Consider the following 15,616-nt stretch of genomic DNA (forward strand, 5'->3'; position numbering starts at 1 on the left):
GTCAATTGTACAAAATAACTAAACAAATTCAAAAACTACTATTTGTCACTCATTCAAATCATTTTCGCCCCCAAAGTGTTCCTGTGTCCAGGGAATTATTCTGTAAATTTGTAATAAATAAAAAAAATCACACTCACCACTATAGTATTGATCGTGTACTGATATTACCCTTGATGTCAACACCACCAATTTATGAGTCGATCCACCCTCTTACATGTCGTGTACTTCTGGCCGTGACAATGCTGACACACCCAGCAGTTGTTGTAAATATCCTGTCTCTAACTCCTATTAATCTATTTCTCAATTTCCTTTTAACAGCTGTTTACTTTCTTCTGCAAGTGGTTCCATTTTCACTTTTTAAACTTTACAAAACACCTATTTATTCCGTTGGCTTAACAACTAGCAATTTAGCTTATAATGTCTAATAACATGTTTAACCCCATCCTAATGCTTGATAACGATACTTAAAATATTAAGAAATGCCATTTATCTGCTTTAATAGAGATTATTATTATTAATTTAGGGTAGTGTCGCCACACTATCAGGGCTGCCTAGTTTCAGAAAATGACAAGAATGAGGCTTTAATGTCATGATGCATTTGAAAATAAAAGTGGCCTTTTTTTAATACTTTGAGACACTTGTGATTTAGGGCTATATAAATAAACATTGATTGATTGAATACAGATTTGCTCTTTTTTAACATTGATTTATACTTGGGACTAGGGATGTCCGATAATATCGGCCTGCCGATATTATCGGCCGATAAATGCGTTAAAATGTAATATCGGAAATTATCGGTATCGGTTTTTTTATTATCTGTATCGTTTTTTTAAATTTTATTTTATTTATTTTTTATTAAATCAACATAAAAAACACAAGATACACTTACAATTAGTGCACCAACCCAAAAAACCTCCCTCCCCCCATTTCTTTCAATATTCTGGTTCCTACATTATATATCAATATATATCAATACAGTCTGCAAGGGATACAGTCTGTAAGCACACATGATTGTGCGTGCTGCTGGTCCACTAATAGTACTAACCTTTAACAGTTAATTTTACTCATTTTCATTAATTACTAGTTTCTATGTAACTGTTTTTATATTGTTTTACTTTCTTTTTTATTCAAGAAAATGTTTTTAATTTAGTTATCTTATTTTAATATTTTTTTTAAAAAGTACCTTATCTTCACCATACATGGAGGTCCAAATTAGGCATAGTAATGTGTTAATTCCACGACTGCATATATCGGTTGATATCCGTATCGGTTGATATCGTTATCGGTAATTAAAGAGTTGGACAATATCGGAATATCAGATATCGGCAAAAAGCCATTATCGGACATCCCTACTTGGGACTGATGTCCTCACCTCCAGCAGCTCTCCCTGCACTGTGGCCTCCTAATTAACCAGAAATTAGAAATTGAAATCATCTCCATTGTTTCTCATTTTCTGCCTCTGTGTTCTCAATTTGTATCTCTTCTACATCTCTGTCCTCAATCTCTTCTGTTCTCTCTTCATCTTCCAGTGTTGCCAACTCCTCAGTAAGGAAACTAGAAATTGACTGTCATAAAAGTTGTTAGATGATAGATGCATACTTGCCAACCTTGAGACCTCCGAATTCAGGAGATTGGGGGGGGGGGGGGGGGGGGGGGGTTGAGGTGGGCGGGGGCGGAGTGGGCGGGAGTGGGATTAAGGGGGAGGAGTATATTTATAGCTAGAATTCACTGAAATTGAAGTATTTCTTATATATATGTGTGTGTGTGTGTGTGTATGTATATATATATATATATATATATGAAAACACAGTTGTTCTACTAACTGTACTGTACTTTCTGCTTACTTAAAAAAAACAAAAAAACACTTACCTTTCACTATTTGAGTAGCCTTTGTTCTGCCATTTGAGTACTGGCGAGCAATCTCTGAATCCGGGAACATAACCTTCACGGATTTGTTGAAAACATCCGCAAATGAGAATGGGATGTTGATTGCAGCTATCAGCATAGCCATCTTTGTCTCGGGCCATGACTGTCTCTTCTTCGTTCTTCTGCTTCGTCTCTGTTATGTTTTTGGACATTACTACTTGCCGTAGTTTTGAAACAATGCATGATGGGAATCCGGATGTTGTGTGTCAGTGTATTAACGTGCCGGCTGGAATAAACATGCTGAGAAATAGCTCCGTGCCTGCCTACTTTATGGGTTATAGATAAACCTATGGATAACGGAGACATATATAATAGTCTCCTTTTCAGGTGAGAGAGGACGCTAAAGGCAGTGCCTTTAAGGCACGCCCCCAATATTGCTGTCTGGCTGGAAATCGGGAGAAATTCGGGAGAATGGTTGTCCCCGGAGATTTTCGGGAGAGGCACTGAAATTCGGGAGTCTCCTGGAAAATTCGGGAGGGTTGGCAAGTATGCATCATTGGCTCATTAGCACAATTGATTACAATGGATGCTGTTAGAGAGAGAAATAACAGTGGGAGACATAAAAAGTGAATTTAAAAAATGCAAATTATGACTAGAACTGCAAATGAATTTTCTTCTGTTGACTCTTAGTTTAGTTGTTTTTTCTTTGTTCTACATCATTAAATGTTAGAGTATCAAATTTCATAAAAAGACTGAAGGGTTGTGATATTCACGAACGAACCAAATTGTATTGACTGGCTCATTAATATGAACGATAGGTTTGTTTTTATTTGAAGCGTGACAGTGATGATACATTTACATTAATCTCACACTTTAAACCAAGGCATAAACAGTGGCAGCTTTGCACAGAGTGGATATGTGTCTCCTCTCTGCTCTGACTAGAATTAAACTTTATTGTCATTGCACTTAAAACACATTCCGTTGTACTTTTCAGTACCAGTTGTCTTAAGAGCAGGTATCCAGTAGACTGTGGACCGCCTGTGAGGAAAAGCTCAGCTTCCGCTTGTACGCTGAGGACATATTACATCCAAAATAAGTCGCTAGATTTGTCGCCAGTTGCTTTTGAGAAAGAAAGTCACTAAGGGGAGTAGGAAAGATACAAAATTTAGTGAGAAAGTCGCCAATTTGACAACTTTGTGCTAAAGTGTATGTGAAAGATAGAGACGACAAGACCTGCCTAACGTTGCTTCTGATTGGTTTACATTGCCTGGTGCCTTCTGTGTTTGTCTAGATTTAGGCATAAAAACGTATAGATTGGTCTGAGATTGGTTATTTTGGTCGATCAATCAGTTCGAACTACGACATGTCGCAAGGAAAAAAAGTGTATTATTATGAAAAAAATAAATATAGATTAGTGAATGGAAGAAATGTTGCGTGTGGCATGAGAATGGGTTGAATTGCGTGACACTCACACTCAAAGCATGAGCGCATGCGTCGATCTAGACGGCCGCTGCTGCAGTTCGCTCCATCTTTGTCTTCGCTTTGTACTTTTTAATATTTTTACATTTACTCTACATTTACTTTCTATCTAGTCGTGCCCTTCTAAACATGCAGTTTAGAAGTGTTTTGTTCGTCCTACTGACGGTGGGGACGCTACTGAAGAGCTCAGACGGACAACAGTGGAGAGGCTCCTTTTATCTACACCAGGGAACAGTTGTTAGCGACACCAGTTATTAGCATCCAGCTAACGGACCCGGCGCTAACTAACCAGATCCCGGAGGAGCTAAAAAGGACTTATGGAGGTGCTCGTGGCTGTCGAGGGAGACGCTCGAGACAGAAGAGGGCTGAAGCGAGGAGGGAGAGAAGGAGATATAAACCATATCTTCCTTCCGTCGTCATGGGTAACGTGCGGTCTCTGGCAAATAAAATGGATGAGTTGTCGGTGCTTGCCGCTAGTCGGAAAGAATATTGTGAGTGTAGCCCAATGTGTTTTACCGAGACGTGGCTGCACGACGATGTTACGGATAGTAACGTCTCTATAAACGGGTTTCAAACGGTGCGCGTTGACCGGGACCGAACCAACGGCAAGCGGAAAGGAGGGGGGCTTGCTTTGTTTATTAACAAGAAATATTGCCATCCCGGTCATATCACAATAAAAGAGCGCCACTGTGACCCGAATATAGAGATGTTAGCTGTAGGACTCAGACCATGTTATTTGCCCAGGGAGATTCCGCATGCTATCGCGGTGGCAGTATACATCCCCCCCTCTGCTAACGCTGCAGCTGCCAGTGACATCATCCACAGCTCGATAGCCAGACTACAAACCAAGCACCCGAAAGCTCTCATACTCATCTCGGTAGATTTTACCCATGTTACTATGGACAAATCACTACCCAACTTCACTCAGTATGTCAGCTGCCACACCAGAGGAAATAAGATCCTGGACATGCTGTACGCAAACATCAAGGATGCGTATAGCTCCATACCACTACCAGAGCTGGGCCGGTCAGACCACAACCTTGTTTACCTCAACCCCTGTTATGTGCCTCTGGTCAAAAAACAGCCTATGACCAAAGAAACAGTGAGAAGGTGGTCAGAAGAGGTCCAAGAGACACTACAGGGCTGTTTTGAGGTAACTGACTGGCAGGTGCTCATGGAGCCTCATGGAGAGGACATTGACAGGCTCACAGAGTGCATCACAGACTATCAACTTCTGTGTTGACTTAAATGTCCCATCAAGGACGGTCACCTGCTACCCAAACAACAAGCCGTGGGTGACCAAGGGCATCAAAGCCCTACTGAATGAGAAGAAGAGGGCATTCAATGCTGGTAACAGGGAGGCGGTGAAAAGAGTTCAGGGGCTGCTGCAGACCAAACTCAGGGAGGCCAAGGAGAACTGGAAGGGAAGCTGAAGGACAACAACATGAAGGCGGTTTGGAGAGGTATGCAGACCATCACCGGCCTCAAACCGTCGGGGGGTAGGAGGGTGGACGGAGACAAAGAGAGGGTCAATGAACTAAACCAGTTCTTTAACAGGTTTGACACAGTGGTTTGGACAGTTTCACAACATCCAAAAGCTCAAAAAAGAGAGAGAGTACCTTACCTTTTGACAGCCACCTCACAGTGCAGTGCAGCGGCAGGTCATCTGGAAGCCCTTGGTCCAGCTCAGCGATAAGATTCCTGAATTGCTTGTGGTTAAGTGCATGTGTGCGGATGTAGTTGACGATTTCCAACACGGGCTTCATGACGTTGTCTAAATTCAATGATTTAGACACGAGTTACTCCCTGTGGATAATGCAGTGGAAATTCCAAAACTCTGGAAATGTTTCGTCAGCTTTGCACAGCCCCACAAGCCCATTCACAGATCCGATCATGGCTGGTGCTCCATCTGTAGCTATTGCAGTTAGTTTCCGTATGGGCAGATTTGCTTTTGCAAATGCAGCCATCATTGTTTCTTTCACATCTATGCCACAGGTTCTGACTTTTAATGGCACAATATCAAGGAGTTCTTCTTTTATCATCAATCAATCAATCAATGTTTATTTATATAGCCCTAAATCACAAGTGTCTCAAAGGGCTGTTTATCACACAATCGTTTGACACAGACCGTGCAAATATTACCAACTGAGGCTTGTCTTGTATGTCACAACTCTCATCCAATGCGACACTAAAATACTCACATGCTTGAAGGTCAGAGTGCAACTGTGATTCAATAGCCGTGTTAATGTCCAATATTCTGCATTCAACAGTGTGGTGGGACAGTTGGACTTCTGATACCCTATAGTTTGTCGTCTTCAGGAGACAAGATTTCAAAAGCGTCACTGAGGCATTTTTTAACAAAGTCCCCTTCATTTTATGGCTTTTTAGCCTGTGCAATGTTCCAAGCCAGTTGATATGATGCAAGCGTTATGGTCTCGGAGTGCTTCGTAAATTTTGGAAAAACTGTTTCTGCTTTTGGCCCTGCGATGAGGTGGCAACTTGTCCAGGGTGTACGCCGCCTTCCGCCCAAATGCAGCTGAGATAGGCTCCAGCACCCCCCGCGACCCCAAAAGGGACAAGCGGTAGAAAATGGGTGGATGGATGTTTCTGCTTTTCTGCCTGACTTTTCAAAGTGGCCAACTTGTGCTTGCGAAGTTCTGTCCCTTTTGGAAATTCCTGGTCGATGTTAGCTTGGAGTGAGCTAAAGTGACGCTGAAGATTTGAAGCTTTGAAATGACGCCTGACATATAAGGCAGAATGGCTTGCCATTACGTTCAACAAAAAAATATAAACTCTCCCACACTGTTAAAATGTCCTGTGTTCTTCAGGGTTTTTTTTCCTGCCATTTTGAGAGCGAATTTGTCACAAATTGTTTACTACTGTGATCTCACGGACATGCACGTTTGACGTCACTCAAACCGGCTTTGGCTTCTTCTTCTTCTTATGTGCAACTCAAACCGGCTTAAGCCGGGCGAAAAAAGTAATCCGAGTATTGTAATCCAAGTATTTCCTTTTTTTTTCGTGATGATCACGATCACGGCCGATATAGAAGAGGCCGCGTGTTGAACGCCACAGTGTTTTACAAGCTAGATTTTGAGCAAACAGCCTCTTTGTACTGAGCGGAAGTCAATGAAGCGGCCGTGTGTCTCGGTCGTGCTGCATTTTGGGAAATGTAGTGTTTTTCGTCCCGGCGAACGCCAGGGACAGTAGATATACTACAGTACAGTAACACGGCAACGTGGGCCTCCGACATCAAAGAGTTTGTCGCGTCTACACCTCGTAGGCACTAATAGATTTTTTTATTTATTTTTTATTGATAGAGTTAAGAGCCACATGAAACCAGCCAAAGAGCTGCACGAGGCTCGCGAGCCGCAGTTTGGCCAGCCCTGGTCTAGAGAGAAAATAATATACCAACAACTGTTGGTGTCAGCATTGTCAGTCAGTACACAACACGTAAGAGGGAGGATTGATCCATAAATTAATGGTGTTGATACCAATGATAGTATCACTATACAGTCGATACTAGAGTAGTTAGGTAGATATTTTTATTTTCTTAAAATATATATATATTTTGTTAATGTTTACCAATTCAGAAAATATATGCCTGTACACAGAAGGACTTTGAGAGCAAAAACCAAATGATATAAATGAGTCGTAGGTAGTAGTTTTTGCTTATGTTTACTTATTGTGTAATATTGGCTTTGTTTTGCTCAAACAATTGTATGTAATACGATAGATTAAGGAACTACTTTAAATATTGTGTTGACATTGTTACACTGTCATACTCAGAATAAATGCATTTGAAAAATTCACAGGTAATGCATGTGACGGATATCGATGAATTGGCTTACTGTAAGCCAGTAATACATAAATCGTGATCGGTGTTGGTATCAACCGATGTCCCTCATGGATGATCAGAATCGGCAGAGTAAATTCTTGATCGGAACATCCCTAGTTTAAATATATGCACCCTCTTTATTCTTCTGAAATGGTCGTATCATGTTGTTCAGTACATCTGTTACCATTAACCCGTCAGAAAATATATTAAGTAAAAAATACTTGATGTCTTCAACATGTTACCTTTTAGGAATGTGCCTTTTAAAGCAGTGATTTCATTCAAAGCGTGATAAATGTTGATATTGTTTTACTTTTCCATATTGCCCAGCTCTAATTGAATATGATTGCACATACACCCTGAACTGTCACCATTTAGTCGCAGGGTGCATACAGAAACAGACAACCATTAACACGGTCATTGAGTAGGGACTGAATCCACGCTACCGGCACAGCAGTCGACCACTATACTAGTAGCAAAATACCTCTTTTTTTGCCTATCTTCCACTGAAGAAGTGGAAAGTCTGCAGGGTGACCACTGGTACAAATGTGTTGGCCTACTTTGAGAGAGAAAAAAAACAAAACACATTTAAAAAAAAAAAAAATGTTTTGAAGATGTTTTTAACATTGTCTATGGATGTTTTCATTCATCCAGGTAGATCAGACCAATTTAAGTCTGTCAGTATGAACTGATGAAGTCTGCTCCGATGAGAGGCAAAACAAAACGTCTTCTAAGACAAAATAAACAGTCCAGTTGTGATTGATTGAATGCCCCGATAAGCCTTCCAACAATGTATTTTTTGTGGTTTACATGGTAAGGAATCTGTCCAGGCAGAATCCAACTCTTATTTTCTTCTCAGATTTTTCTTTTTGAATGATGTATTACAGTGGCGTGCCGTCACTAGAGGCAGGGGAGGCACGGCCTCACCTGCCATCATGGAAAGAAAAAAAAAAGTAAAAAGAAAAAATAATAATTAAATTGTTATATGTATCCAGTGATTATACTAAAGTTATTTTCCATTTAACTTCACCAGTTTTAGATTATTTTTATTTTTATTTTCACATTTGCCGTTCAAATACTGAGAAGAGACGGTGCGGTGATCAGCAGCCAGTTGAGGCACGTCACTGATTTGTGCCTCAACATGGATTGTGCGCAATGACTCGGCTAAATGCTGGCCTGCTGTGCAGTGAGACCGTATTGCTATATGAATTATATTATACATTTCCATAGTTTAGTTAGCTGAGGTATATAATGTACAGTGTATTTTGTCAACAACTGTATGTGTATAACGTATTTCTTGTGCTGAGCGATCATAAAACTGGAGGCTCGTCTCATAACCCCGCCTCCTGGTGCCAAGCACTTCCGCCGCAGAATGCACCCCCGACGGGAGCGCCGCGGCCACACCAACCAAAGCCCACACCCAAACCCTCCACGTGCAAGACCGAATCCACCCAAAAAAAGTCACTTAACAAGAAGCCAAAAAGTGCAAAAACAACAATGCTTGCGCGGCGCGCCGTAGGGGCCGTGAACAGGGACACAACATTAGGTACACCTGCAGACGGCAGCGCGGATTTCATATTTCATTCATTCACAACTCTTCCAACATGAACACCACTGCTCCCGCACTTATAAGTAAAGGTAAGACCATAATAACGTTTTTTTTTATTAAATGTGCTTTTTTTGTGTGGATGCTACAGTTTGTAAGTGTAAAGTTAAGTTAAAGTACCAATGATTGTCACACACACAATAGGTGTGGTGAAATGTGTCCTCTGCATTTGACCCATCCCTTGTTCACCCCCTGGGAGGTGAGGGGAGCAGTGGGCAGCAGCGGCGCTGTGCCCGGGAATAATTTTTGGTGATTTAACCCCCAATTCCAACCCTTGATGCTGAGTGCCAAGCAGGGAAGAATGCTGGTATGAGCTTTTAAACACAACCCGTTAACTGCTGCCAATCACATGGTGAATAAGATACTCTTTAGGGTTCATATGTTTGTAAATCTGACTGTGATGAAGTCAGTGCCTCACCAGACATGAACCTCACCGCACGCCACTGATGTATTATTAGTTTACAGTAAGCTACTTACTGCTATCTCTCCTGTCTCAGGCCGCACAAAGACAGACACAGGCTACCCCTCCATTTCCCCTGCCTTCCTTGCGCTCACCCAATTCTCAGTCAGAACTTTGCGTTGACGCGTTCACTGCCTTACAGTAAGTCGTAAAATATAAAACTACTTATACAATAAGAAGGTTAAAGAGCTGTGATTTGCTAACCCTTGCACTACACTAGGGCTATTGCCTGCACGGGGGCCAAATCCAGAACAGGAATGATACCATGCTGGCCCCGAGGTTCCGTTCAAATCTTGGGGGACAAACATTTTTGTAGCAGATTCCTAAAAACACAAGAGTGCTCAGTTTTATAGAAGATCTTGAACCACAGTAATCCTATGGGAAGAAACTTGCATTGATATTTTAACCTTGTTAGCAAACATTGAACACTGGGGTCCAAACTTGAGATGTATATAACTGAGGCATTCCTCAAAGCACCCCTTTAAGTCCTCTTCTTTTTGGCTATATGTTAACTTCACATACACTCAGTAGTAATTTGTTCAACGTCATTAGTTATATTAGTAGTGTTCCTCATGGTTCAAAATTAGGTCTTCTATTTTTCATTATTTGAGCTATTCAACTGGTGTCCCGTGTGTTCAGTTCAAACTTGTAAGAGACTCACAATTTCGCAACAAATTCTTAAAATCACTTCTGTGCTGTCATAGAGATGTTCTATTATAGTAGAGCGCCCCTGTACCTCTGACAAAACAAATAGACCAAACTCAAACGTTGAGAGAAAATGCTGGGTCTACGGAATATACAAACTAAAAACAATACTGATGGAAGAAATCCATTTGATTCAGTCCCATCAGTAAACACTTATATTTACAATGTGTTTATAATGACAGTAGTTACTAAGTATCTTTGTTCACTTCATTAAGATCGACACAAAGGATCAAGTGTATTGTTCTCAGCCAGTGATTCTCAATCGTTTTTCACCAAAACTTAGCTCTCCAAGTACCACCATAATGACCAACATTAAAATACAGTAGCATAGTACGCCTTAGTATTCATTATAAACAAGGCACAGGTGTTATTTAACAAGTATATTTCATATTTTTGGCCACTATACCATTACACAAAGTTTGAACAGTATCACTGTGTTCGAATATAAGAAAATAAAACACTACTTTAATTAAGTGATTCTTTGGCGTACCACCACATGGAGCCCGCGTACTACAGTTTGAGGATAACTGTTCTCAGCACTTTATCCTGTGAAGCCCAAGGCTGCAGTGGTTCTTTGAATTTGTCCATAAACTCTCATATATTATCTGTAATGTTTCCAATGGGAGTTAATCTGATATATTGTGTGTTTTAAATGCCATATATACATATACGCTGCAGATGTACCGCCTTACAAAGTCTTTCCAGAATTATTTGGTAGGTTTATTTTAACTACGGATACTAATTAATCTGTATTTGATCCCCAAGCAAAATGTGTACTTGGTGGGGGAAACTGTCACACATCTCATGGGGATTTTAGTCGCTCCTCTTTACAAATACTCTCCTGGTGGTCCTGGAGGTTTTGCACAACGGTCGCTTGGCAACTTGGAAGTTTTCGGCTCCTTCCATGGATTTTCACTGGGAACCTCATGTTTTTCTTTTGAGCCTCTCCTTTGTGTTGGGTCAATGTCATTCTAGAAGATGACCCATCTTCAGTGTTCTGGCTAAGCCCAATATATTTTCATCCATTATTCTATGTTACGTTATGTTATGTCTTGGTCTTTGCCCAAAAGTAACTAAATGTTTGCTTAAAGAAATTGGATTTGACAGCTGGCCAAAGAAAAGGGAATTGCATTTTTTTTTTTTAATCAAGCATAGCAGTTGCAGTTTGTTTAGGTAACAATATCACTCTTTCAATGGGAATAGGACTGCCTCAGATTTTGATGTGAAACAAAAAAATAAAAGAGCACCACTGAATGGTTCTAATATCCAGTATTTGCACCTTATTATCCAAACCAATATAGTATGGCTAAAATATGTCATTTTACCTACTCTTAAAAATTGTGTTCACTTTGTGAGAAATAAAATTAACTTGTATGAAATAGCCATAAATTGTTATAAAACCTTTTCACATTTTATACGTTCAAAAGAGCTTTATATAAAGTCGAAAAGACTAAATACATTTCCTGAAATGACTAAATTTGCCTTTTTGCTAGTGTCGTCTTCTTGGGCTATGTTCACACTGCAGGTTAATTGCGATTTGTACATACTTGCCATGTATCTGATTTTTTCCATGTCAATGTGCAAGGGGCGCAGCATCAAATTCTGGGCCCCTGAACACCAGTGTTGGGACTAATGCGTTACAAAGTAACGCGTTACTGTAACGCCGTTAGTTTCGGCGGTAACTAGTAATCTAACGCGTTATTTTTTTATATTCAGTAACTCAGTTACCGTTACTACATGATGCGTTACTGCGTTATTTTACGTTATTTTTTTATGTAGTATCGGCTAGAAACAGAAGCGCTGCGGTGTCGTTCTTCTGAATCTTCCTCTGTCACACGCCGGAGAGAAGAAAAGAGCCGTGTGTGTGTGTGTCTGGGTGTGGGTGTGGGGGGGAGGGACACACGTATAAATATATATATAAATATATATATATATATAAAACAAAACAAAAAGGTTGTTCGCATGCACGTTCAGTCCACACACAGTGTGGTCATGGCGAGCGGAGTAACGGAGGAGCTTGAACGCCGCGCGCCATTTAATCGGTGTGTTTATAGGAGCAGACTCAGTTGTGCAAGACGAGGCTTTTAAACACATGCTGAACGTGCTTGAGCCACGTTACGACATCCCGTCGCGCACCCACTTCAGCGATAAGATTGTGCCAGATCTTTATGAGCAGGAGAAGAAAAAAGTTGTGGATGAACTATCCAGAGCATCATCTGTTGTGCTCACGACAGACTGGTGGACGTCCAGGGGAACTATAAGCGCTCACTTCATCACAGCAGACTGGCAGATGAGAAGACACGCCCCCTCTACGAGAGTCACCTTGCACAGGTACTGACACAAGCAGTGGAGGAATGGAAGATAAAGATTTCCCAGTCACAAGTGATGATGCCAAAAATCACATAAATGCAGTGAATGAGGCAGGACTGGGACCACAGTTAGGTGCTTTGCACATGTAGTGAATTTGGCATCACATCTCAGTCAATAGGATGGATCAGGAAGGAGGTTTCCTAGCACAACAGCTGCTCATGTACTTAAGACAAAGCAAGAAATGCTAAAGCTGCCTACTCATAAAGCTCATACATGATGTCCCAACGAAGTGGAACTCCACTTATGATATGTTGGAGCAGCAGGCAGCTATATACTCTGCATTGACCCACAACACCCTGAAGAAAAATGTCAACATCATCAACCTGTCTGATGATGATGTGAGAGTGGCAGAGGAGGTCCTCCAGGTGCTTAACCCCCTCAAAAGTGTTACATCTCTACTGAGCACTGAAACTTCACCATCTGTGTCAATGATCCCTGCCACTGAAAACAAGGATTGTACAATCCATGACTCCAAGTGTGGAAGACAGCAGCATCAGGCTTTATTTCACTATCTATGTTTCAAGGAAGATGATGTGCCTTCTTATGTTGCACTTTAAGTCGTTTTTTATTAATGGTCATTGGTCCAAGTTTAAAGAAAGGAGAAATGCCTTTTTATGTTGCACTGTTTTTCATTAATTATGTTAAAATGAAAATAAAAATGCATGTCAAGTTGATCAACAGATTGTATTATTCTCCAGTGCAATAACAGTATTGTAATGAAGGCTAAAAGGGCATTAATGGGAGCTTTAAAAAAAAAAAAAAAGTAACTAAATATTTACTTTTCACAGTAACGCATTACTTTTTGATGTAAGTAACTGAGTTAGTAACTGAGTTACTTTTGAAATTAAGTAACTAGTAATTGTAACTAGTTACTGGTTTTCAGTAACTAACCCAACACTGCTGAACACAAGACTCCAAAAGGGCCCCCTCACCCTAAACCCAACGTCACCGCCCCATACACACAAACTTGGTATGTTTACATGCACTGAAAAACTTTATTAGGGTGTTGGCATTGTTTCAAGATGGGATTAACATATCTAGAACATACTGTATTTAGATAAACATATCATTTGCTTATGTTTTGGGGAAAGAAAGTGTTTTGTTTTTTTACAAAAAAGTGCCAACAAATGAAATATAAAGTGGCCAGAATACAAATTTAAATAATCTTATAACCTCCAATTATTCATTTACGTAAATATGACCATAAACCTGTCGAGTTGTCCTTAATATAACGACGTAAAGTAGAGATGAGCTGATGCACATATACTATGATTTTTGGATAATACTAATCATTATTATTATTAGTGGATTTCCTGGGAGTTAAGTCTCCACCTGTCTTTTAAAACTAGTGATGCCTTTGTTCTAACTTTGATCAAGAGTCTTTGAATGCACCACAGTCATGTGCAAAAGGGACACTTGTACATAATTTTCTCATATGCTGCCACAGATACATGTATTTAATCTTTTTCTACTACCTCACCCTTGTTCCAAAATGTTATGTGTGAATGCTTAACGGTGAGCTTTGATGACGTTATGACGTCTTTGTTTAGTGAAGTGTGCCAAGTTAAGTTTGCCTTTATCCAGGTGGAACGAACAAAGTTGTAATTTTGATATGGGGTGAACTTAGTTTTTAACCTTCTTAATTTGATTCAAGCAACCTTATTATTAAACTGTCACGGCTATACTCATTTTATATTGATGTTTATGAAGTCTTTTTTTATTATATATTTAAATAGCAAAAAGAAAAAAAACATCAAACTTTACAGACAGATAAGCCCACCCCCTTTGCTTCCTTCAAAGCCGCTGTCAATGTTAACAGTAGAATTCTGCATTTTCCAAATCCGACTCAGGCCTCTTGATGTGGATATAAATCCGATACGTAGCTGAAGCGACCGCAGTCGGAATGACCGTGTCACTTTCATCCGAATTATATGTTATCAAAAAGCGATATAAACGTCATAATTATTTGCCAACATAGACGGTCATGAAAATTATATGTAGTAACATAAATAGTAGACAAATGAGCATAAAACAGGCCAAAAAAATGTATTAGCACTTACGTAAAAGTCCCACCACTCCTGGCTGTGAACTCACGTCGAAGCAAATGCCCACCACACAGTTTTTACCCTCTTCCTTCTTAATCTACACCAAATAATTCAGTTGACTGAGGTTGAACACATTACTTGAAATTATGTGTAGCATGCATGTACATCACAATACGAAGGTCCTGCGTTCGATCCTGGGTGCGGGATCTTTCTGTGTGGAATTTGCATGTTCTCCCCGTGACTGCGTGGGTTCCCTCCGGGTACTCCGGCTTCCTCCCACCTCCAAAGACATGCACACTAAATTTGCCCTAGTGTGTGAATGTTAGTGTGAACGTTGTCTGTCTATCTGTGTTGGCCCTGTGATGAGGTGGCGACTTGTCCAGGGTGTACCCCGCCTTCCGCCCAAAGCAGCTGAGATAGGCTCCAGCACCCCCCACGACCCCGAACGGGATAAGCGGTTAAAATGGATGGATGGACGTATGAGGTCGTTTCGGTATTTTGGAAAAAAATCTGTTTCCAGTAAACATTCCAAAACGTTGCATATATTTTAGGTAGTGTCAACATCTTAATAAAAAGATCGGATTTAACAAAAAATCTGATTTGGGCATCAACCCTGCAGTGTTAGCATAGCCTTGAATGTAGTCATTATTTTTGTAATGCAATTTTGATTGTACTGTGCTATGCTAATTAGAAGGTGTGCAGTTTGACATGTTTTGCAGAGAGATAGCTGTAGAGGTGTAAGGGGTTTCAAATGCACTGGACTCGTCTTTATGCCTGGTCAGTTTCAATGACAGTGACATGAGTACAACATTATTTATCACACTTTTTAATAGGTTTAGTAAAATAAATAAAAAAATAGATCAAGTGGCATGAAGATGTATTTACAGTGCATCCGGAAAGTATTCACAGCGCTTCAGTTTTTCCACATTTTGTTATTGTACAGCCTTATTCCAAAATTGAATAAATACATTTGTGTCTTCAAAAATGACAATGTTAGTTGTTGTTTTTTTACTTTTGTTGATATATTTGGCAGCAATTACAGCCTTAAGTCTTTTTGAAGACAATTCCACAACCTTGGCACGCCCATCTTTGGGCATTCCTCTTTGCAGCACCTCTCAAGCTCCATCAGGATGGAGATTTTCACCCAGGATGTCTCTTAGTCTAGTCAGGAAGGTGACCAAGAACCTGATGGTCACTCTGTCAGAGCTACAGCATTCCTCTGTGGAGAGAGGAGAACCTTCCAGAAGGAC

Source organism: Entelurus aequoreus, linkage group LG05, assembly GCF_033978785.1.
Source record: "Entelurus aequoreus isolate RoL-2023_Sb linkage group LG05, RoL_Eaeq_v1.1, whole genome shotgun sequence".
NCBI classification, from domain to species: domain Eukaryota; kingdom Metazoa; phylum Chordata; class Actinopteri; order Syngnathiformes; family Syngnathidae; genus Entelurus; species Entelurus aequoreus.